Source organism: Bison bison, unplaced genomic scaffold, assembly GCF_000754665.1.
Source record: "Bison bison bison isolate TAMUID 2011002044 unplaced genomic scaffold, Bison_UMD1.0 scf7180017863978, whole genome shotgun sequence".
Classification (NCBI taxonomy): Eukaryota; Metazoa; Chordata; class Mammalia; order Artiodactyla; family Bovidae; genus Bison; species Bison bison.
Window position 1 is genome coordinate 699,627 of NW_011494550.1, and position 23,876 is coordinate 723,502.

Genomic DNA, 23,876 nt, shown 5'->3' on the forward strand with positions numbered 1-23,876 from the left:
AGTCCGCGGTGCGCCAGGCCCTGGTAAGTCCGGGCCCGGCGTGGTGGTCACGAGCGCCGCTGTTTCCGGCCGCGGTCCCCGGGGCGGCCTCGGCCCCGGTGTTCACGTGGGGCGGCCCGACGCGCCCTCCCTCTGGAGCTTTGGTCCTCTGGCTCAGGCCGGGGCAGCGCGCCCCCGCCCTCATTTCCTCACCTTCCGGACTGTCCCTCGGAGCTCTGCGGAGAACGGAGCTGGTCCCCAGGTGGAGGGAGGAGGCTGCCGCCGTACACCTACCCGGAGAGAGGCCGTTGGGGGCGGGAGCCGTGCTCCGAGGGGCGAGCCTGGCCCCCTTTACCCACCCACTCCCGGCCCGGCAGCCCCTCACTGGGTGCTTTGTTTTGTTCGGTCGGTGCTCGCTGGCGTCCTTGCCACCGTCTCGTCTATTTGCAGTATTGTGCGTGGTGGTGGTTTGGGGTGGGGATATGGGGGAGTTGTGATTCAGCGAAATAAAATGACCCTCCCCTCCAAAACGGAAATAGCACAACTTCTCCCGACTGAGATACCCGTAAGGCCCAGGCTTGGATGAGGATGGGAAATCCCACTCTGGTGTAGTGGACTGTACAGATACTTGTGTTTAGGCCTGTGGATGAGTCATGTGCTTTTACTGTGTGGCTGACCTCTCTTTTACTCAGGATCACGCACTGTATTTTGAAGTGTTATTTTTGTTTACTCATTTAACGTTTTGTGCAACCTGGTCCTATGTATGGTCTTGGCCCTTGGGTTACTTTTTATGTGTGTGCTGGATGCAAGAGGTAACCTCTTGGAGTCTGCGCCTCATGAGAATTAAAGTGCCTTTGCTTACCTTCAAGAGGGTTTTCCCTGCCCGTTGTTTACAAAGACCATCAGAGTACCTCTAAGCCAGTGGCTCTTAGGTGCTGTACTAATGTTTGGGAGATTTCTATGAATGGGGCTGTCAGGTTCCTTAAATTGTTGGTTCTTGGGATTTAGTTCTTGGAGGTTGTAAAGAAAGGAATTCCCAATAGGATTTATGAGTATGTTACCAGTTTCAAGAAGTTTTTGGATGGCACAGTCTGTTTTATGACCTTGCCAGTAATATGATAAGACATTACTTTCTGTTGAATTTGGATGGGGTTTATCTTTCCACCAAGGTTTTAGGTAACTGACCTGTTCTCCCCCCAGTCTTCAACCTGGGAAAGATAAACTTCTCCGATGATTTCCCTCAACCAAATCGAGAAAAGTGTGATCTGAAACAAATGCATTGCTCCCTGTTACCTGCCATACCCACTTAACCTTAGTAGGAAACAGTATTTAAGGGCTCAAGCTGTGGAGTGAGTCTCTTAAGGTGGTTTTAGTTTGTCTTATCTGAGGACGTGAACCCACATGTGTGCATCTTGCTAGAATTCAGCCCCAACCAAATTGCTGAAGATAAGAAATTTTGCCAACAGATGAAAAGTTAGAACGCAAAAGTGACTGCATTTTAAGGATGGGTTGGCTGTTTGAGGTGTCTTTAAGGCTACTCTTCCTGGTTGAGAGGGTGATGAGAAAAAATATTACTTAAGAAGTGCAAGAGAATCATTGGCCACTTTGTAAAATTTCCACTAAATTATTGAATTGTTTGATGGAATTTAGACTTTGTTTCCGAAAGTTACCCTTTTGAGCCAGTTGTTGTGATCTTTGAACTAAATTGCACTTTTGCTTTTGGAGGTGGAGGGGATGCAATATTTTCGTGTTACACAATTCAGGTTATTGAATGACTTGAGATTATGAATTTTAGAGGGAGATTGGAGTCTTTTTATTTAAATTTTCAGTAAAAACCATTTGGTATCAATGATTTGAAAACCTTGGGCTGTTAAATCTGCTCTGAGAGCCCACTGTCGTCTGTATCAATAGACGTTGTCTATATCAACGTTTCAGATTCTGATTTTGAATAAAATTGTAAGTTAGACACGTTTGTCTTTATGTTCCAGGCACATCTGTAAAACGGGGGAAAAAGGGCTTGTCATTGAAAACTGCTGCTGATGTTTAATAAATCTTCGTGATTTTTAGTGTTTAGAAAAGACTGAACATTTGCAAGGTGAGAATTGGGATTCTTTGCTGATGCTGACATTTATTTCATAAGACATGAGTTTGTTAAAAATAAATAAAATTTCTTTAAATCATACTTTAAAAACAAAACTGGAATGTGAGTTCTATGAGGGCAGGGTTTTGTTTGCCAGTCTTTGCCTATTTTTATTCTTTAGTGTATCCTCAGCACCTTTGAAGAGCAGCTGTAATATTCCTTGAGTGAATAAACTGGAGAGATAATTGAAGAAGAATATGGTATGCCCATAATAACATGCAAGTAATTTTTCTTAAATCAATAAAATATTAACAGTGGGCATAATTAGTAGTGACTTTCAGGGAATGTGAATTTTAACTAAGGTAACGTTAAGGTCTCTAATTATGGTAAACTTATTAATAGTCAAAGCAGCATGGCATGCAGTTGCCTCTGTGCCCTGTCTACGGTACATTTCCCGCTTTGCACTTTGAAATGTGGTGAGTGGGTTTGGGTTGTGGTTCAGTCCTGACCTGGGAAAAGTATTTTAAGAGGGAGATGAAGTGGGTAATGTTAAGTATGGGTAGCATTTCTTAATGTGAATCTCATTTTGTCAGTAAAAAAATTTAAAAAAAACATCGAGCCCTGATTTCATGTGATTGACCAATCTATTTCATCAATGATTTTTTGAGCTTCTACTATGTATAAAGGAAGACAAAAAGATATTTGTACGATGATTTTTTTATGGCTTATATAATTTTAATGTATCTACCCCCAAACATTTATTGAATATAAATTATGTATATTTTGAGCATTATACTATTGTAAAATCTTACTGTTTTGTTTTTAGTCATTTTGTAATAGCTTTATTGAGATATAATTCACAAATGATAGTTCACCAATTTACAGTGTACAATTCAGTGGTTTTTTAGTATATTCAGAATGGTGCAGCCACCACCACAACCAATTTTAGAACATTTTCATCCCTCCAAAAAGAGATGCCTATTCATTAGCAGGCACTCTCCATCCCTTCAATCCATGGCAACTACTAATGTACTCTGTGTGTCTATAAATTTGCCTATTCTGGATATTCCAGAAATTGTACAATATATACAACCTTTTGTGTCTGGCTTCTGTTACTTGGTGTGATGTTTTCAAGGTTTTACATGGTGCAGCAGGAATCAGTACTTCATTTCTTTTATGAGTGAATACTATTTCCTTATATGCATATGTCACATTTTATTTCTCTGTTCTTCAGTTGGTGGGTATTTGGGTTTCCACTTTTTTGAACTATGGTGAATGGTGCTGCTCCAAACATTCACGTACAAATTTTTGTGTGGACATTTTGTATTAATTTCTGTTGGGTGGATAGCTAGGAGTGGAATTGCTAGGTCATGGTACTTAACCGTGCTCAATGACTTTATTGCAGTGATTTTTCTAGTACTTTCATGGAGGGGTTAAAAAAGAAAAACCTTAATAGAATGTGGTGTAGCCATCTAAAAGAATGGGGAATGGAAGTACAAGGATGTCAGCGTGTTGACCTGTGGTACAGTCTGTATGGTTTGATCCCCATTTGATTTCTTAATTGTAATTGTTAGAGAACAGCGCGAAGTGCTGATGAGGCATAGAGAACAGTCAGGAAGATGCACTCCAGACTTGTGCCGTTGCTGTAAAGTGTTTAAAAACACTTAGGGTTGTTTTTTTCCCCCAGTCCAAACAGGCTACAACTGATTAAACTTGATTAAACTGCATGCACGTCTCCCAGTGTAAATCATGGGATGTGTTCCATTCTAAAGAAATAGATGAAGAGTGAGTTCAGTCTCAAAGTTAGGGCAAAGCAGCCATCTGTCCATCTGTCCTGTAATAGCACTGGTTGGTCCACATCATCTGCAAAAGAGATTGTAAGGGTATTTTGTGCTTAACTTTTCAACAAATATTGCACCGTGAACATTTCCAAAATGCTCTATTTTAAGTCGGTGTCTAAAATTCTATTATGTGAACATACCATAATTCTGCTGTTTCTGGTCATGATTTTCAAGTTTTCCCCTTTTTTCATATCTAGAAATGAAATTACCAGACCAGAGGGGGTGTGTTTTTGGAAACTTGGTACAATTTAGTTTTCTGGAAAAGTTCTATGACTCTCCTTTTATCCAGTCAAACTTTACAGTGTCTTATTTATAAGGATGAGGCTTTTAACAGTCCCCCAATCCCCAACAAATAGCAATTAGGTAAAACCCCAGTGTGGTCTTTGTGTTCTGTGAAGCGTTCTGAGAAGCAGAAGTGTCTCCGAGATCTTGCCCTTTGACCTTTCTTCTCTCCTGCCCAGAGTTGGACTTTGTTTCCTGAAATCAGGTCTCAGAATTCCTGACTCCGTGATAGAAGTCCAGTGTAATATGAATGCTCTGGGAAAGGCTTGAACAGCCTCTTGGCATCCAGTCCTGTCTCATTTTTGCTGACCTTCTCCAAGGACTGATACTGCCAGGGTGGCACTGTTAGACCCCAGTTTGAATCCTGGCCCTCTTGCCTGCTGTGTGACCTTCAGCCTGTCACTCAACCTTCCCCAAACTTCACTTGTCCATCTTTCAGTTAAGGGTAAAGTGAGGTGGTGCTCTCTCAAGGTTATTTGCTGTCATTACCCAGGGTGAAGAACAGAGGTGGGGAGAGGCAGCCAGGTATTAGAAAGTGGAGCAGCTGAGGGTTCGGAAGATGTGCCAGCTGACATGCCTGGACACTGTGTCATCAGGTGACACCAAGATCAGCGAGGTGCCTTTCAGATCCCCCTTTGTGCTGTGTCTTCCTTCGAGTGAACTCTTTGAGTAGAGCTCAGTGGGGGAGGTGATTTAAAGTGTGGATTGGGTTTTTTAAGTGAGAATTTGTCTTTAGCTGATAATGAGATTAAAAGTGGAGGGTAATGGGATTAATGGAAATTCAGCAAGCTCTGGGGGTGCCCACCTTGGGCTATTGTTGGCTGCATAGTTTTGGAGAAATGATCCAGCTGGGGAAGGTGGTCCAGTGTGTTCTCAGTCCTAAGATGAAACTTAACCATTTCCTTAAAACCTGGTTATGTGAACAATGGCAACAGTCGTCCAAAGTTGCTGGTCGAGGAAGTTTTTCCAAAGCACAAGCACAGCATCTTTCTATATCTTCCCTGCCTATTTTGACTCTAAAGTATGTTGACATTTGGACTTGGTGAAAGGATTCTGGTCTCCAGGAAGGTTTGTATCACAAGTCAGGGACTCCTTGGAAAGGAGGCAGGCAGTTGTATGGTGGGCCAGGAAAGTGGAGTTCCTGGCTGGGAGGTTAAATCCCTGCTGATGGACTCTGGGCCTATTGACCAGGAGAAAACCAGTCAATGCCAGTCACTTTTACTAGGGGCTGTCAGGATCCAGTTCCATGTGGAATGCGTTTTGTGTATGTCTGTGAAACCCAATTGAAGAGTCTGTTTTTTTCAGATATTGATCAGATATGAGCATTTAACTGAAAATTCAGAGCACCTAAGTGAATATGCATTTCTTCTTTTTGATCTGTGACATACTTACAAATAAAGGCTTTTTAAAGGTCATCCTAGGTATAGGTTATTCTGTGATCTGTTCCTTGACAAGTGTTGGCCTGTTCTCAATGTAGGAAGTTTCAGGACTTTGGGCTATGGCTAGCAGAGTTGGGCTTAGGTGGAGCTGCGTACTGAAAAGGGAGAACTGAGGAGTCCATGTCGGGGGATCAGCCCCACCTCCTTCTGACCTTGACCTCAGCCTCAGGCAAGTTACATAATCTCCCTACACCTCAGTTTCCTTACTGGTAAAATGGGGTGTGTATGTTTAAGCATTGACTGGGTAGACAAAAGATGGGGGTGCCTGGCATCTGGGTTGTATTAAGATGGGGAAGGGAAGGGGGTCTCTGACTTGTACTATATTTGTTTGGGATGGGGGAGAGTGCTGCTTTTGCTTTGCCGAAGGGGTTCAAGAATAGCTGAGCAGGCCTCACTGTGCCTGTGGTCACTTCTCTTGTCTTGGTGTGCGCTTAAGGCTGAAACTATTTGTTTCTAGTTGCTGTCATGCCAAGAGACACTGGCACATTGTGGAAGCACTGCCAGGAAGAGGTGTTGGGTTTGGTATTATGCAATTTCTAGAAACAGGAATTAGTAGTTTCTGTGTCTTTGTGTGTGGCTAACATCCCCAGTTGTCATACCCCAGGCAGTAACACATACATGCCTACAGGCGAGTTGGCCTTTGAGATTATTTTGTGTAAAAGAGAGAGAGTAAGATAAATTGGGGGATTTTACACTTAAAACATTTCCCACTATGTTTGAGGAGACATACATTTCAGGTGAGCAAATTCTGAAGGTTGAAACCAGAGGACTGCATGGAGTGTGAACCTGCCAGTGCACGTTGTGCGAGCATGTGCCGGCGCTTCCGTGCACAAGAGGGAGAGAAGGAAGGAGCTGGCCTGGACTCTGGATCTGCTGTGTGCCTCCCTTGGACAAGTTGCATATCCTTCCAGGCCTCAGTTTCTCATATGTTCAGTTCAGCTCAGTTGTGTCCACCTCTTTGCGACCCCATGGACTGCAGCACGCCAGGCCTCCCTGTCCATCACCAACTCCCGGAGCTCACTCAAACCCATGTCCATTGAGTCAGTGATGCCATCCAGCCATCTCATCCTCTGTCGTCCCCTTCTCTCATCTTCAGTCTTTCCTGGCAAGACGGTCTTTTCAGATGAATCAGTTCTTTGCATCAGGTGGCCAAAGTATTGAGTTTCAACTTCAGCATCAGTCCTTCCAATGAATATTCAGGACTCATTTCCTTTAGGATGGACTGGTTGGATCTCCTTGCAGTCCAAGGGACACTCGAGTTTTCTCCAACACCACAGTTCAAAAGCATCAATTCTTTGGTGCTCAGCTTTCTTTATTGTCCAACTCTCACATCCATACATGACCACTGGAAAAACCATAGCTCACAATGTAAAAACAATACCTCATATGTAAAATGAGGTAATAGATTTGGGCTCCAGTGAACTTTGACCACAGTCTAGGTTTTAAGAGAAAGTAATTCTTGTTTCGGGTCTTGTTTTTCAAACTCTGGATTATGAAGTGAATTTAGTAGGTTGCAATCATTGTTTAAGGGGGGAGAAAAAGGAAATGTCAAAGGGTGTTACACATTCAAGGGTATTTCATAAAACATTTACTGTGATTCTGTGTATTGTGTACACGGCGAAATCTGTTTCCTATTGTGAATCTTTTCAGACTAGTATGAAATAGCCTTGTTTTAGATACCACTCATTGTTAACTGTGGGTACCTTGAATTTTTTTTTTCTTTCTTTTTTTGGTGGTTATTTTACAATCTATTTCTTTATCATTTGCCCAAGGTGATTATCCTGGATATGCTTTCTAGTAGCATGTGAACTGCATTGATCTTTAGTTTCTTTTTTTCCTTGTGCTGTGCCTGCTAGAAGCTCTTTGGAGGGTAGAGTGGGATGGGGAAGTTGAGGAGGAAGCATGTGGGGAAGGCTGTCAGCAGATTGCAACAAGCAAAACAGTAAGTATGTAAAGAGTATTTTGTGTATGTGTTGGGGGGGGGCAAGTTATTTTTGCTCTTGAGATAGTGTCCTCCCAACTTTTTAATCAAGAAAGATGTTAGTTCTAAAGGAAATGGCTATATTGGTTACTTACTTATGGTACCAATAACAAACATGAAACAAAAGGGGATTTGTTGAAACAAAATGGAATTTGCTGGTTGATGTAGTAGGTCTAGAGTGGACCTCAGGCACAGCTGAAATCAGGGACTCAAATAGGGACATCAGAGCTGTTTTTTATCTCTAATATCCTGACTTCAAGGTCAAGAATGATTCTTCCCCAGTAGTGCTCTGATGACAGAAGACACTGGCTTGGATCATTGCTTATCCCTGACCATGTTCAGAGTGGGAATGCCAAGCCACCTCACTTGAACATAACACATTGATTCATCTCTGCCCTCCACTTGCTTACCTCCAGTGGTGACCCCAGCAGCATCTTGCTCCTCATTGTGAGCCATGCTAGATGGGATATTTTTCTTGAACAGTCTACATTTTATGTTTGAAGTAGAGTGTATCCCCTATCTTGAAGCAGTAAATTTTGGATGGCTGAAGGGAAGTTAATTTTCCATACTTGGTAATAAAAAACCAGAATTAGCTGCAATTAGCTTATAACGAGTTACTCAAGAAAAAGGATAAAGTGAAGATAGTTAAGGATGTGGGTATTCCAAATCCTTGGTCCAGAATTAAATGAAAGACATGATTTATACCAGGTTCAGGTACAGAGGAATTTGCTATGGGGACTCAGGGAGGAGTCAAGCCAAGTCTCAGTAGTCTCTTGGGTGGGCAAGAAGACTCCAGCCGCTGGTGATAGAGCCTAATTTGATCAGTAAACAGCCCTCAGAAAGCACAGGGGTGAGATAGGCTTATAACATGGAAGGAAGTGCAGGGGAAGACTGGGTTAATAGACCAGGTAGGTAAACATCAGCATATGCATTCATGAATGAAATTGTAATGGAGAATATTTCAGTAGACTGGATCATCTTTGTCCACACAAAAACTACATTTGTAATTTTGCCATTTGTTAAGCTGTTTCTATACTTAAATTCTTGTAAAGTCTGCTGCTTGGCATTCCTCTAGTATTACAGAAAGCTTACTCAGATTTCCATAATCAAAAACAAGTGTTAAACATTGCTAGAGTAATCATCTTCCTACAGTTCTTTCTGTTGGATTTATTCAGTTCTTTAAGGAACTCAAAATAATTGAGGATCCAGTGGCCAAAGATAGGTCAGCTCTGCTTCTCATTAGAGCATCAGTTCTTAACTTAAGGGGAGGTTGGAGGTCCCTTTGAAAAGGTGACAAAGCTGTGGATCCTTTCTCCAGAAAAATGCGTATGTGTGAACATTGAATAGTTAGGGGTAGAGGCATTTCTTAGAACCCTAGAGCCCATCCAAGAAGCATGTACTAAAATGAATTTCCTGGAGTTTACTTTGAGAATGAGAAATTATTATGTTATTAAATGACCCTTGATGATTTTGAAGACTTTTGTTTTTGCGTGTATCCTGCTTTTCCAAACATTTGCAATTTTTATGACCCTAGGAAACAATGTGGAGCACCCATTTTGGTTTATCCTTGTGGAAAATCCTCCAGAGACTTTCTCAGAGCTGTCAACCTGTGTCAGCTTTGGTGCAGATCTGCCCAGGAGCCTTCTACACCCCTCTTTTTCAACTTGCTCTCTTTGTTGGGTATGAGGAATGTCTCAAAATGCCAGACTGGGCCTATTGCAGTGGCTGCAGATGAAGGAAGGTTTTTGTTCTAGGGCTCTTCGCTGAAGCAACTTCTGCTGTTCATAAAACTGTTTTCCAGGATTTGGTGTTGGCTTGGAGGCTTTGCTGCAGAAGGTAATCCAGTGGCCTGCTAGCTAGCCTGATCATTTGGTCGTGCTGCATATGGATAGACTTAGAAAGACTCGTGGCTGTGGTCCCTTATGTGTCTTAGTGCTTGCTCTTAGCTGTGAGACCTTTTTTCCATGCTTGCATTTGAACCTTCAGACTGAGGGAGAACTTGTGGGATGAGAAAATAACCATTCTTCAGCGTGATATGTTTGTGCTTAGGGATTGAAGCATGCTGCACAGGTGGTGTGCATGATACCATTCTTCTCTCTTCCAAATCCTTTGTCTGGTACAAGGAAGGGGAAATTCAGTGTTATTAACTTGAATAATTCATGCTTTGTAATTGGGGCAGAGTTGTCAAAGGATGGAAAATAACTTGTATTACTTCTAGGAATAGTGCATGTTGTTTTAAAAATTCAGTGGAGTAAATTTTAAGATCTTAGTGACTTTCTTCAGTGATTTGTGAATGGAACAGCATTCTATCTAGCAGATACACGGAGCTGTACAGAGGAAAGACAGAGTGCGGTGGGGGAAACTAAGCTGTCAAAAAACAGATTGCTTGTGGCAAGGTCACTTTCTTTTTAGGGATGGCAGGGGTCTGTCAGGCAGATTACCTCACTAGTGCTGACCAGGTGATTCCTGATTGACTGGTTTTAAGATTCCATTTCTGGGAGAGCTGAAATGAATTAACCTGTGGTTTGTTGACATGGGGCTCATTTTGGGCCTGTTGTCCTATTTTTAACAATATCAAAACCTCTTTGCTCTCCCCTAATCTCTAAAGTTTGAATTAAATTTATATGTGCTAATGGATATTTCCCCCGTTCGTTTTCTGCTGGTCTTTGGCTATAATGCATTCCTTTGCTCTGCCCAGTTGAGTTACAGTCTTATGTATTGTACACACATGGCTTTGTTGCTTAAACAGGTTGCTCTTTTTATTCTGTAATTAAAAGAAATAAACATAACTTATATGAAGGAGTTTTATAAGAGGTAGTATCATCCATGTGTAGGTTGTTTTCATTCATAATCTTCATTTAAAGTTATTTAGCTTTGAAATGCTTTCAGTTATATATATTTAAAAAAATGGCTAAGTAGTGAAGTTTGCATATTTGTGTCTTCATTTTCCTTTTGATTCCAGGAAACTATTGAGCTCACAGATGAGTTGTCTGGAAATAACACCACCTTCATGTTCGTCCACCTTCATGTTCGTCTGTTTCAAGATAATAGCTCGCATATATTTGTAATCCCAGGAGTGCAGTTTTGAGTTCTTCACATTGGAGCTGATAGCCTGCATCTTAGCTTGCCTGTCCTCAGTGTCATTTCTCAGGACGCCTGTGGGCCTGTTTGCTCTGGGAGCCCATCTGAGTACCCTTCCCTTACACTTGGGAGAGCTGGGTTCCTCCTTTGGCCTGTGCCTCTTTAAACACCCCCGCCCCCCAATTGTTCACCTTGAGACAGTTGCTTGTCTTTGATCATTGACTCTTTGTGAAAAGGATTTCTAGCAAGTAGTTGCCTATGAACAGATTTCCCTTCAAAGGGTAGAAATACCTTTTCTGAATAGGTCTTTTTTTGTTTCTTGTTGTTTAGTTACCAAGTCGTGTCCAACTCTTGCGACCCAATAGACTGTAGCCCACCAGGCTCCTCTGTCCGTGGGGTTTTCCAGGCAAAAATACTGGAGTGGGTTGCCTTTTTTTTGTTTCTTCAGTTCAGTCGTGTCTGACTCTTTGCGACCCCATGGACGGCAGCATGCCAGGCTTCCTTGTCCATCACCAACTCCCAGATCGTACTCAAACTCATGTCCATCGAGTCAGTGATGCCATCCAACCATCTCATCCTCTGTTGGCCCCTTCTCCTCCTGCCTTCAATCTTTTCCAGCATCAGAGTCTTTTCTAGCGAGTCCATTCTTCGCATCAGGTGGCCAAAGTATTGGAGTTTCAACTTCATCATCAGTCCTTCCAATGAATATTCAGGACTAGTTTCCTTTAGGATACAGTGGTTGGATCTTCTTGCAGTCCAAGCGACTCTCAAGAGTCTTTTCCAACACTACAGTTCAAAAGCATCAGTTCTTCGGTGCTCAGCTTTCATCATAGTCCAACTCTCACATCCATACTGGAAAAATGACTACTGGAAAAACCATAGCATAGCTTTGACTAGACGGACCTTTGTTGGCAAAGTAATGTCTCTGCTTTTTAAAATGCTGTCTAGGTTGATCATAGCTTTCCTTCCAAGGATCAAGCATCTTTTAATTTCATGGTTGCAGTCTGTTTCTTACTGCTGGCCTATTCTGAAGTGGTAGATTTGCACAGAAGTCACTCTGCTTGCTGTCTGAGTCAGCCTTCATGTATGGAACTGCAGTGTGAATCACTTCCCTTTCTCCACTGTATTCCCCTGCACAGATGGAGCTTGTGCATCCATTTATGATCACTCCATTTTAGTGAATATTTGAGTGATTACTGTGTGCCAGGTGTACTGTTTGTTGAATTTCTAAGACCTTCTGTATTCCTAAAGTCCTCTGAAGATAGGTACTGGTATCATTTCTGTCTTAAGGATAAGAAATTTGATGTCTGGAGAGCTCAGTCACTTGGACAGGGTTGCTGTTAAGTGTCAAGGCCTGGCTCTAGACCCCAAGTGTTCATGACTAGGGAGGAAGGAATGTAATGCATGCAGATGGTTGGAATGGTACCTAATAGCATAAGGTAGATCTTGGAAGTACTCTCTGAGAGGTGCAGGCCAGGCACTCCTGGAAGGAAGAGTCCATCCAGCTGTGAACATTGGAAAAGAACTGATGTTTAGGCTGGTCTGTCAGTGAGGATAGCTGAGGCTTGGAGGAGACCTGGATAGTGCTGCAAGCAAACACCTGTCCTTTGGAGGTAGTCCGCATGGCAGAGAATTAGCAGAGGAGAGTCATTGCTTTCACTGGATAGATCTTTTCATCCAGAATTCTGTGCCACTCTCCTGAAGAGTCTTATGAGGAAATTCAAACAAGTGGAATTAAGCTGCACCCTGAAAAGGTTTCCACCAGTGCTTTGATTTGGTTTCATCTCCATTTTCCCCTTGATACTCCAGTGGAAGTATTATGAGTACAGAAGAAGAATTTTGGGGGAGTAGTAAGCTGGAGTGTCATCTTTTGCCCAGGCACTCCACCCGGGCTTGTTAAATTGGTGTGAGCTGGATGATCTCTTATGATTACTGTGAGCTGCACAGTCTCTAAGCTCTGCTTTTTGTAGGGTGAAATTGAATTCCAGCTCTTGGGCACTTATTTCCCACTTAGGGACTCTTATTTACAAGGAATTTCCTGCCGGAAGCAAACTTGTCGACTTGGATGATTCCTTCATCGTGTGCGCATGGGACTTTTACGTAATCAGATACTGTGTTCAGTATTCTTTGTGTGCAGTGAGGATTCAGTGATGAGTAAAAGTGTCTCCCATGTTTGTATGCCTAGTACATTTAAAATGTGATTGGGGCTTGGGGGAGTGAGACAGGTGTTTCAGAGATCTTTCTATCTTCAGTGGTGAGCAGCAACCCAGTGTTAGAACGGTGGTAATTCATTTAAGAAGTGTGCCTTGAAGAAATAGATGTTTCATTTTACTTTTAAAACTTTTCTTTCAATTTGTAAAATGACAAATGATCTCATTAAAGGTTTGGTTCGAGTATATGTGAAAAAAATATGCAGTCAAGAGAAAATGGTAGATGTTAAACAAATTCCCTGCAAAACTTGACTAGTAAGCTAGTTGGAAAGTATTGGGTTGGCCAAAAGGTTCATTTGTTTTTTTTTCCATAAGATAGCTGTGGTAGTGGTTAGCTGTCTTTAATGTCATCCGAAACAACTTTGTTAGATTGTATGGTGATGGCGGTCATATCAGCATGCATTTAAAAAAAAACTTAACGAAATTGGTGAATTTTTGTGTAGTCGTCTTAAAAAAGAAGATGAAATAAAAAGCAACATTTTCAGCATATTCTTTATTGTTTCAAGAAAGGCAAAAATGCAACTGAAAAGCAAAAAGATCTGTGCAGTGTATGGAGAAGGTGCTGTGACTGATTGAATGTGTCAGAAGTGTTTTTCGAAGCTTTGTGATGGAAATTTCTCACTGCACCGTGTACCATAGTTGGGTAGACCAGTTGAAGTTGCTGGCAGTCAAATTGAAACATTAGTGGAGAATAACAATCAGTGTTACACCACTTGGGAGATAGCTGATATACTCACAATATCCAAATCAAGCATTGAAAATCTTTTGTACCACCTTGGTTATGTTGATCACTTTGATGTTTGGGTTCCACATAACTGAAGCAGAAAAAAACCTTCCTGACAGTATTTCCGCCTACGATTTCTCTACTGAAATGTAACAAAAATGTTCTGTTTTTTAAAACAAATTGTGATAGACGATGAAAAGTGGATACTGTACAGTAATATGAAATGAAAGATTGTGGAGCAAACGAAATGAACCACTACCAACCACACCAAAGGCCAGTCTTCATCCAAAGAAGGTGATGTGTCTATGGTAGGATTGGAAGGAAGTCATTTTATTACAATCTCCTTCTGGAAAATGAAACAATTATTTCTAACCAGTACTGCCCCCAGTTAGACTAGCTGAAGGCAGCACTTGATGAAAAGCATCTGGAGTTAGTCAACAGAAAATGCATAATCTTCCATCAGGATAATGCAAAACCACATGTTTCTTTGGTGATTAGGCAAAAATTGTTACAGCGTGTCTGGGAAGTTCTGATTTGTCTGCTGTATTCACCACACATTGGACCTTTGGATGTCCATTTATTTTGGTCTTTATAAATTCTCTTAATGGAAAAAAATTAATTCCCTGATAGACTGTAAAAGACACCTGAAACAGTTCTTTGCTCAAAAAAGGTAAGTTTTGGGAAGATGGAATTACAAAGTTGCCTGGAAAGTGGGAAAAGGTAGTAGAACAAAATGGCAAATACATTGTTCAATAAAGTTCTTAGTGAAAATGGATAATGTCTTTTAGTTTTACTTTAAAAACCGAAGGAATTTTTTTCCCAACTCAGTACATTATCAAAATATAATAGATTTATTGCTGCATAATTCTGTTGCTCTAAAACTCTAAAATTGCATATAGGATAAAATTGAAATTCCCATCCTGTGGTACTGTGAGCTCCTGGCTTTTGTCACAAGACCATCGCCCAATTCCATGTCTTGATTCTTTGCTGCTTCTGTACCCCCTCCATATTTTAGGGTCCCGTTTGGAGCATTCTTATTTTACAGTGATCTGCCCAGTTCCTAGGGTTTCCCTTGTGGCTCAGCTGGTAAAGAATCCACCTACAATACGGGAGACCTGGGTTCCATCCTGGGTTGGGAGGATCTCCTGGAGAAGGGAAAGGCTACCCACTCAAAGCAGTGGTCTCCAGTGGAACTTTCTACAGTCATAGAAACATTTGTTTTCTGGGTTATTTAGTGTGTTAACACTACACTCATGTGGCACATAAGGCCTTGAAAGTGGCTGGAAGACTAACACTGTGCTCGGTTTGACAGATTTTAGAGAAGCTGGACTCATTTTAGTCCCATGGTACTTTCAGGTATCTATGTTAACATTGGCCTGTGGGCAGGTGGCTGTGCAGTTCTAGAATTCAGGGGAGGTTTTGCCAGACTTGGAGACTTTGGGCAATTGTCAGGAAGGTGAGAGAAGTCTCCCTGGGGCTGTGGGGGTAGAAATGAGGGACCTGGGGCCAGCATTTAGATGAGAAGATAGTGGGGACTGAATCCTGATTTATGGATAGGCAGGTTTCTCCTCTATTCCTCTCTCCCACCCCTAGGAGGTTGGAAGAGGAATCACAGAAAGGGCCTGGACTTGAGAGCCAAGCCTGTGCCGGATGAGAACTCAGAGAATTAGCCCTCATCGGAAACTCCCATGGATGGAGGAGCCTGGAAGTCTGCAGTCCATGGGGTCTCGGAGGGTCGGGCACGACTGAGCGACTTCACTTTCCTGCATTGGAGAAGGAAATGGCAACCCACTCCAGTGTTCTTGCCTGGAGAATCCCAGGGACGGGGGAGCCTGGTGGGCTGCTGTCTTTGGGGTCGCACAGAGTTGGACACGACTGAAGTGACTTAGCAGCAGCATCAGGGTGAGGTCTTTGACTTCGGAAACTATTCATCCTGGAGTTATCTGGAAAAGATGATCTCTAGTCTCTGCCTGTCTTTATAGCCTAGAAAATCCCCCACCCCTCTTTGGAATTTGCATTATCTGTCATCTTCCCTTCCACTCTCATTTTTGTGACCTTTAGGGGCAGGGCTGGGTCATTTGGCCCCATTACCTGTGTGGAGAATGTGAACTAAGGTTCAAGCAGAGACTGAAGACTGAGCTGACTAGAAGGTGCCGGTGGTGAGTCCACCTGGAGTGAATCAACTGAGCAAGGTGGGCAGAAACCTGCCCACTGAGCTGTTGATAGTGGGCTGCCTTTGGTTTTACATGTTTCGTGGTTTACAGCTCATGAAATGTGAATATTTTCAGAGTTAATAGTGTTTATCGAGCAATTTCTGTTGCATCTCATTTGGCTCTTACACAGGCATTGTAAGGGCCATATTTCTATTTGAGAGTTGAGGAAGCTGCAGTGACGCCATCTACCTATGTTTTCTGGTCAAAAATGCATAAGACGATTTTGCCATCTTAACATTCAAGTGTACGATAGTGTTAACTATGTGTACATTGTTGTGCAGTAGATCCTGAGAACTTTTTCATCTTGCAAAACTGAAACTATAGCCACTGAAAACTCTCCCCTTTCCTCTCTACCTAGCCACTGGCAACTACATTCTACTTTCTGTTTTTAAGAGTTTGACTGTTTCAGATACTTCGTACAGTGGAGTTATGCAGTATTTGTCTTTTTATGACTGACTTGTTTCACTGTGCATAATGTCATACAGGTTCATCCATGTCCTAAATGCCAGCATTTCCTTACTTTTTAAAAGGCTGATTACTAATCCATTGTATATACACATACCCATTTTCTTTATCCATCCATCTGTTTGTTGATGGACATTTAAATTGCTTTCACCTCTTGGCTATTTTAAATACTTGGCTATTTATTTATCTGTTGCGTCTTTGTTGCATCACGTGGGATCTTCATTGCGGCTGGCGGGCTCCATGCTTGAGGCATACGGTCTCTGGCTGGTTGTGGTGCATGGGTTTAGTTCCCCATCCAGGGATCCAGCCTGTGTCGCCTGCATTGCAAGGTGTATTCTTAACCGCTAGACCACGAGGGAAGTCCTGGCAATTTTGAAAATAAGAACTTGAAACAAGCTTGCAGAGGACTGTAAACTTTTCATGTTCTAATTTTGCTCTGAAACTGATTTGTGGTTAGGGGATTTTTATCAAGCAGCTATGAAAGATGGTCAAAAGGTATAGGATATGGTTCAAGCGGTGGCACTGTGGTATTCAGCCAGCTATCTTTCAGGGCATCCTAAAAGAAGTGACTGGTTAAAATTGAAATGGATCCCACCCCGTCTTGGTTTCTCAGGGTCTGTCAGTTACCCCACAGCCCTGGCTTCTCAACCCCCAAAGTACCAAGACAGCCTTTTCCATAGCAATTGGTTTGACATGTCTTTTTTTCAATTGTGGTATAGTTGATACACATTATTATATGTTTCAGGTGTACAACATAATTCACACTTTCAAAAGGTTATATTCCATTTATAGTTCTTATAAAATATTGGCTATATTCTTCGTGACTTGTGTCTTGATTTCAACCAGTCGAACCCTAAAAAGACTCACAGAATTATTGTAATTGAACATTTCTCCATGCATTGCCTCAAAATGTGACCAGAGCAGCTTACTTTTTAAATCCTGTAAGTGGGAGGGCCCTTACCAACTCATGAGCAGACATATCAGAGTTGAGAGGAGCCTATAGCACCAGTCTCAGCAGACCACGTCTCTGCATTCAGTGTTCTGTGTCTTAAGCCTGGACAACTTTAGTAATTTTTAAATTTATTTTTGGCTGTGTTGGGTCTTAGTTGAAGCACACAGGATCTTCCTTGCGGCTCATAGGCTTCTCTCTTCTTATGGCATGTGGCTCAGTAGTTGTGACCTGGGGGCTCAGTTACCCGATGGCATGTGGGATCTTACAGGGATGGAACCCATTTCCCCTGTTTTGGAAGATGGACCACTGGACCACCAGGGAAATCCCAAGCCTGGGTAACTTTAATTGCTTCATCCTGCATCCCTGTGCCTCCTGAGTACCAGGCATCTCCTTCAAAGGGGAGTGCAATAAGCTAGACAGTTTGCTCCCCCAAAAGGAAGCAGCTTAGACCCCCCCCCCCCCATTTTCAGAAAATCTATTGTATCCTTATGAATAGGACGATCCATTCATCAGTTCATGAACATTTCAGTTTCTACCTTTTGGCTTTTGGGAATAGTGCTGCTGTGAACATTCATTTGCAAGTTTTGTGTTTTTCTTTCTCTTGGCTTTATATCTACAGTAGTATTTCTGCATCATACGTACTTTTGAGGAGCTGCTGGACTGTTGTCGGAAGTTGCTGCCCCATTTTACATTTCCATCAACACTGTATGAGGACTGCAAAACCCCATATCCTTTCTGGCACTTAAGAATAATTTTTTGTTTGTAGCTTTTTAAACCTAGCAGAAGTTAAGTAGTTTTCAGCTTTTGTCCTTTTTTTTTTTTTTTTTAACTTCCTTCTGTTCTGTGAGTTGACCAGGGATTGCAGGATTCTTTGTTTTCTCAATGTTCTTGAAGGCTGCTTCCACCCAGATGAGTCTTTTGTCATGTGACACACAAGTTACAAGGTGACTCTGAATGCATGTGAAGCACCTGGATGCGGGATGTTTTAAAGAGGTTGAATTTTAAGTGTTTAATGGACTCACTTTCTGTAAACTTTTAGTCTAGTAGTGTCTTGATTTGTTTTTTAGATAATACAGTGTTGGAATCTTGGGGTGAGCGTTCCAATCCACACTCTCCTTCCCGGTTTTTAGTCATAGGCACACATGTGCATCTAAATATAAAGATGTGTTTCAGAATCCATCCTGTCGTACGTGTTGCCAAACAGCTTCTAGTCGAGGCCAGAGGATGCAGACTTGATTCATAAGGATCTTATGCAGACTGTGCATCAAGTTTTGAAGCCAGCTGTAACTTTGAAGTCACTTTTTTTAACTGTTAAACTGCCAGTGTCATTTTCTTGTCCTGGGAAGGGAGTGAGCTAGTCACTAAGTGTTTATGCTTAGCTGAAGTTCTCTGTACCTCCAGTGTGTTTTATGCTGACCATTAGAGCATGCTGAAAATGGAATGTACTACCTGAGGAGGTGAGCAGATGAGCTGTGACCGATGGTATTGATGCCGAAAATGGACTCAACGGCTTTTGGCAGTGATCTGGCAAAGACTGCTTAACCTCTGTTCCCCTATCAGTAAAATAGGATGATAGAAGCACTCCACCTGCCTGGAGATGGTGAAGATTTGTCTGGGGTCAAGTAGCCCTACTGTTAGGAGAATCGGGGGCAGCAGAGCATTGCTTCTGCCTACTCTGGGGTGGTGTGATTGCACAGAAGATACTGTAGTCATTCTGATTAAAACTGCAATGGTTCTCACTTTAAATTTTTTTTTTTTTCCACTTTAAATTTGAATGATTCTAATTTGTTTCCCAACTCGAGGGGACCTGGGACTACCTCATTCATTTCTGGTTTGCGTGTGTTCCTTTTCCTACACATTTTCTTGCCCCATCCTGAATTTTGAGGAGACCATCTGATACTTTTGTCTCAGTTGCTTGTATTGCTGAACGGTATGTTGTTCAGTCTTGTTTTGCAGCTTTGTTATCAATGCTGCATACCATTTGCAGACTTCTGCCACTTCTTCATTTAAAGTTCATCCATGTTGTGGTAGCTGTCTATGGTTACCTTATTTATTTTCACCTAAGTTTGAGTGTATCAAAATTTATTCCCTTTGGTGGACGTTTAGGTCAGTAGATTTGCTTTTATTGAACAGGGAAAGGAGGGTGGAAGAGGCGCTGTTAATAAGCGTTCTTGCTCTAGCATTCTTCTGCGTGCTTGCGTGCATCCAAGGGGTGTGCAGGTGTCTCAAGTAAGTGCCCCGGGAGTGGGATTGCTAGGCCATGGGGGATACCTTAATGCCAGGTTACTTAAAAAAAAAAAGAAGCAGTTGCATCTGTTTACCTTCCCACATCGGAAAATGTTGAACCGTGTTTTCACCAACATTTTGACATTAACAGACTTCTTATATTTGCAAGTTAACTCAGCTCTGAGTATCTTCTCATGTTTGTTTATTGTACCTGTTTGAAATACCTGTTTCTGACTTTTGCTCATTTTCCTTTAGCTTGTTTATCTTTTAAAATTGATTTGCAGCAGTTCTTTATATTTGAGTACCAGATCTTTGTGGATAGTACGTTTTACAAATATTTCCTCGTAGTTTGGTATCTCTACCACCACCACCACGTACACACACTTTTTAGTATCTTTTTAAAAAAAATATTTATTATTTGACTGTATCAGTGTTTAGTTGTGCCACACACAATCTTTTGCTGGGGCGCTCAGTCTGTCCAGTGTACTTGCGGGATACAGGCTTAATTGTTCCGGGCAGGTGGGATCTTATTTCCTTGACCAGGGATTAAACCCACATACCCTGCATTGCAAGGTAGATTCTTAGCCACTGGGCCACCATCTTCTAAAATTGATCGGGTTTTGCCTTTCGTCCATCAGGAAATGATTTGGAGGTATAGGGTGAAGAATCATGCAGCCTCTGAATTCCTTGCTGGCTTGGTGGCCTCATGTAAATGACTGATTTCTTCTACATCAGTGTCCTTGGCTACACAGTGAGATTCTAATCCCTACTGTGTGCAGGGTTCTTGTGAGGTCAGACAGCAAGCCTCAGTAAGCATTCAGTAATTGCTCCTTGTTCTGAGTCCAGCTGCATTCTCTAAGCATGTGGACACTCAGGGAAAGTTGGCACTTAACTGGGAAAGTTGTTGCTAGTACATTGCCTGCCAACTGCTACAGCCATCACAGCCAGGCTGGGTTTGACTGCTCAGCAAATCCCCCGGCAGGGCACTGGTGGCTTGCAGAATGTTTAGCAGCTTGCACACGTGCCTGGTGCAGGCAGGTGCGAGATCTTAGAGCTTATTGGTGTAGATCTGATGCATTGTAGAAGTGACTGCTTCCTAACTCCCCCATACAGTTACAGAGTTGAGTTTGGACATTCTAACCAGGAGCTGTGGTCCTTGAAAGGAGCTTGAGTGACTGCCAGTGACCACATGTGCAGACATCCAGTGAGCAGGTCCTGTGAGCAAACGGAAGGCTGGGGATCTGGTGATGTTTGGCATTTGTGTCACAGTATGCTTTCTCTGACTCGTGGAGAGAATGGGCTGGGATTGTGTGAAGTACAGTTAGAGATCCCTGTGATCAAAGAGGCTTTGCTTTTTCCTCTGGAGGAGAGTAATGACAGTGAAGGATGGGTGGACATTTTTCCATGTGTTCTGGGAGATCAGCTGTCAGAGGAGACTGAAGGCATGGATTTCAAGCATTGCTCATGGAGTCTATTATGGCGGTTACTGGTCTCTCTTGAGCTGTTTCTGGTTTCACTCTCCAGCGTTCCTGCTGCCATTTTGATCAGGGGCTTGTCATAACACCTTTCACGGAGGAGACCACTGAGCTGAGCAGCTAATATTAAGCCATCAAACATTTGTTGAGCCTTCCCAATCATATAATGTCCACACTTGAAAAACTGGAGATGTCCCAGTGTAAAAGTGCTGAGGAGTAGTAAACTTTGCCCTTTGGAGTGGCTGTCAGGTCCCGTGTAAAGGTGATAGGCAGGGTCTGTACACGTGTCCCGTCAATGCCAGAGCATTGATTGTAAGTGACCCTGTGAGTTTACCAATGTGAAAATAGGTGTTCATGCTTTAGGGTGACCTTTCCCCTACTTGTGGCTTTGTTACATTTTGTTATAATAACAGCTAAATGTTTTAATCAAGAGCTCTAAAAATATAGGGCAGAATTACCCTGTTTGTTTTAACATTGCTTGTTCCTGCTGAACTGGAAGGTATTCTTTTGTCAGGGCTAGTAGGCCTTGCTTGGTTCTCTGGCACTTGCTGTCTGGGAGTCCCACTCTCAGCCCTGCAGCAGCAAATCTTTACTAGTTTTGAGATTTAACCAAAATTGTAAAACTGGACTAAGGTCCTCAAGGAAATATTTACTATGAAAAATTGCTCTGCAGAATAGCTTTGTTCTATAAGGGTAAGTTAATTTTCTCAAAAGATTAATAAACTTTCTTGTACATTAAACCTCTTGAACAGCTGGGTATCAACTTTCTGAGCTAGGAGTAGCCTCATGTCTGCCCTGATGTGAGTGCAGGAAATGTTGTGGTTGTGCAGCCCACAAGGATTTTTTTGTTACTCCTTTAAGATTGTTAGTCTCGCTGTTTTGCTGTCTTAAATGTAAACCACAAGTCATAGAACCTATTCTTTATCTTAAACTTTCCTTTCAGAAAAGCACTTCATAACAGTTGTTAAGCAGTGCTCCAGTAGCTACTCTCATCTTGGAGGTGTTTCCAGTTTGCACAAGGTGGATGGGTCATTCCCAGAAAGTAGAGCAGTTTGGGTCTTTCTCAGCCCCGCCGCCCTCCAAAAGCTGTGATTGAACAGCACTGGGCACTGCACATAAGGCAGGCACTGTTTGTAAGCCTTTGAAACTTGAGACGGTCCTAAGGATGGGCCCTGTTAGCCACTCTGATTCACAGATGAGGAGTCACAGGTCTAATGACAGTGTCTGTGGCTAAAAGTTTCAGAGATTAGCTCTGGAGGTTGACAAGGCTCAGGCCAGCCTGCTTTTGTTCTTCATCTGCAGGTCTGTCTCCACGTTCCCTGCACAGCGTCAAATCTGAAGTAGGTGGGGGCACAGACATGATTTGTTTGTTTATCCATTTTCTGTATGGGTATAGAAATATATGCTATAAAATTCACTCTGACAAATACACCACTGCAGTCAAGATAGAGTGTTTCCAGCATTCCCCCAAACTCCTTTTGTGCTTCTTTGCAGTCAGCCCTTCCTCCTGTCCCCAGCTGTACACATGAGGGTTTAAAGCAAGATCCCTAAACAATTCTCTGTGCAGCCAGAGATGAGTACCACCACCTTATGAGCTCTCTCCGGAGCGGCAGTTATGTCATGATTTTGCCTGTGAGCCTGGTGGGTAAGATGCAGAAGGAGGTGACCAGTTGCTGTAAGAAGAGAGAGCCCTGGAATATCGGGCCTTGTTCTGAGTGGTGGCTGCCTGCCTGCTGTTGTCGCTGCCTTACCTGGGGAGGGAGGAGGAAGCTTGAACATGATGCCACAGCGTGCACTCGTGCTGAAAGCTATAAAAGTGTGTCCCTCTTGTGTGCCTCTCTGCATTTGTCCATATTGGGAGTTCTGCCTGAGGCGAAGGCCTCTCTTGCCTGTAATCACAGAGTGAACTGCTTCTTAGCTGATATTGGCCATGGTTTGGATGCCCCAGGTCCTATCCTGTCCCTTCATCCTTGCCCCCACCCCTCTCCCCCACACCCAGGGACTCTTGAGTTGGTTACTGTGCCTATGGAGCACAAAGAAAGAATTGTGTGAAAATAGCAAAATTCTAAGGAGAGGATTTTATTTTTTAATGGCAAGAAGGGCTGCTCTACCCATTCCATGCATGATGGTCCCCTTCTAGTGAAATGCTGGGTCCTTCTGCTGTGAGATAGTCATATGGGTCACAAGTGTGAGCGGAGCCAGTGTAGAGCCTAAGGCATTCAGGTGGGCAGTTGGAGGTAGCTAAGCATGTCTGCTCCCCAAGGAGCGTCTGTATCCGCAGGTGTTTATAGTGCTTGGCTCTGTGCCAGCAGAAGAGGGCTGTTGGCGACGGTGCCAGAGGCACAACATACAGAAGTGACGGCATGAAGTGTCAGCGGTAACCCAAGTGCTGGAGTCCCAGGAGGTAGCCTGGACTGCTTTGGGAGCTCTCAATGTGGCACTGATTTTCTTTCTCGAGGCCTCGGGTAGAGTTGGATTGACTTTGTATTCTAGTCGGGATAAACAATTTGGCTTTCTTTTTTTTACGCCAATTTTCTGATTGTAGGAAATAGATTGTTGTAATTTGGTCTAGTCCACAAGTGTTAGGGAGGCTGTAGAGAAGTGTAGTTTCATCCCTTTTTCAGGGATGGAGTGAGGAGAGGAATGATGAGACTGCAAGCTTTTATATTAAGTATGCAAGGAAAGCATTTTGTGATTCTTTTCTCAACTACCATTGGAGTTAACCACCGTCTTGTATAGACTTAGGCAAGATTTGGGCGAAAAGAAACCAAATATCCCAGCAGTACTTACAGTAAATATTTCTGTTTGTGGAATTTTATCCATGTTTGTGTGTTTTTGCAGAGCCCACGAAAAAAACCAGTTTAAGAATCAAGTCCCAGTTGGGTTGTGAGTCTTTGCGCCTGCTGTGTGCCCCATTGCCTTTGTAGA

The 23,876-nt window shown here is 42.7% G+C and overlaps 1 protein-coding gene across 1 annotated transcript in view; it reads left to right on the plus strand.

The window, feature by feature from the left end:
- The window catches only part of BRD4 (bromodomain containing 4), an 87,582-nt gene continuing 63,706 nt past the window's right edge, over nt 1-23,876 (plus strand). Inside the window, exon 1 of the mRNA XM_010834002.1 lies at nt 1-23. The gene's annotated coding sequence lies outside the window, so the exon portion shown is untranslated. The remainder of the gene's footprint in view (nt 24-23,876) is intronic.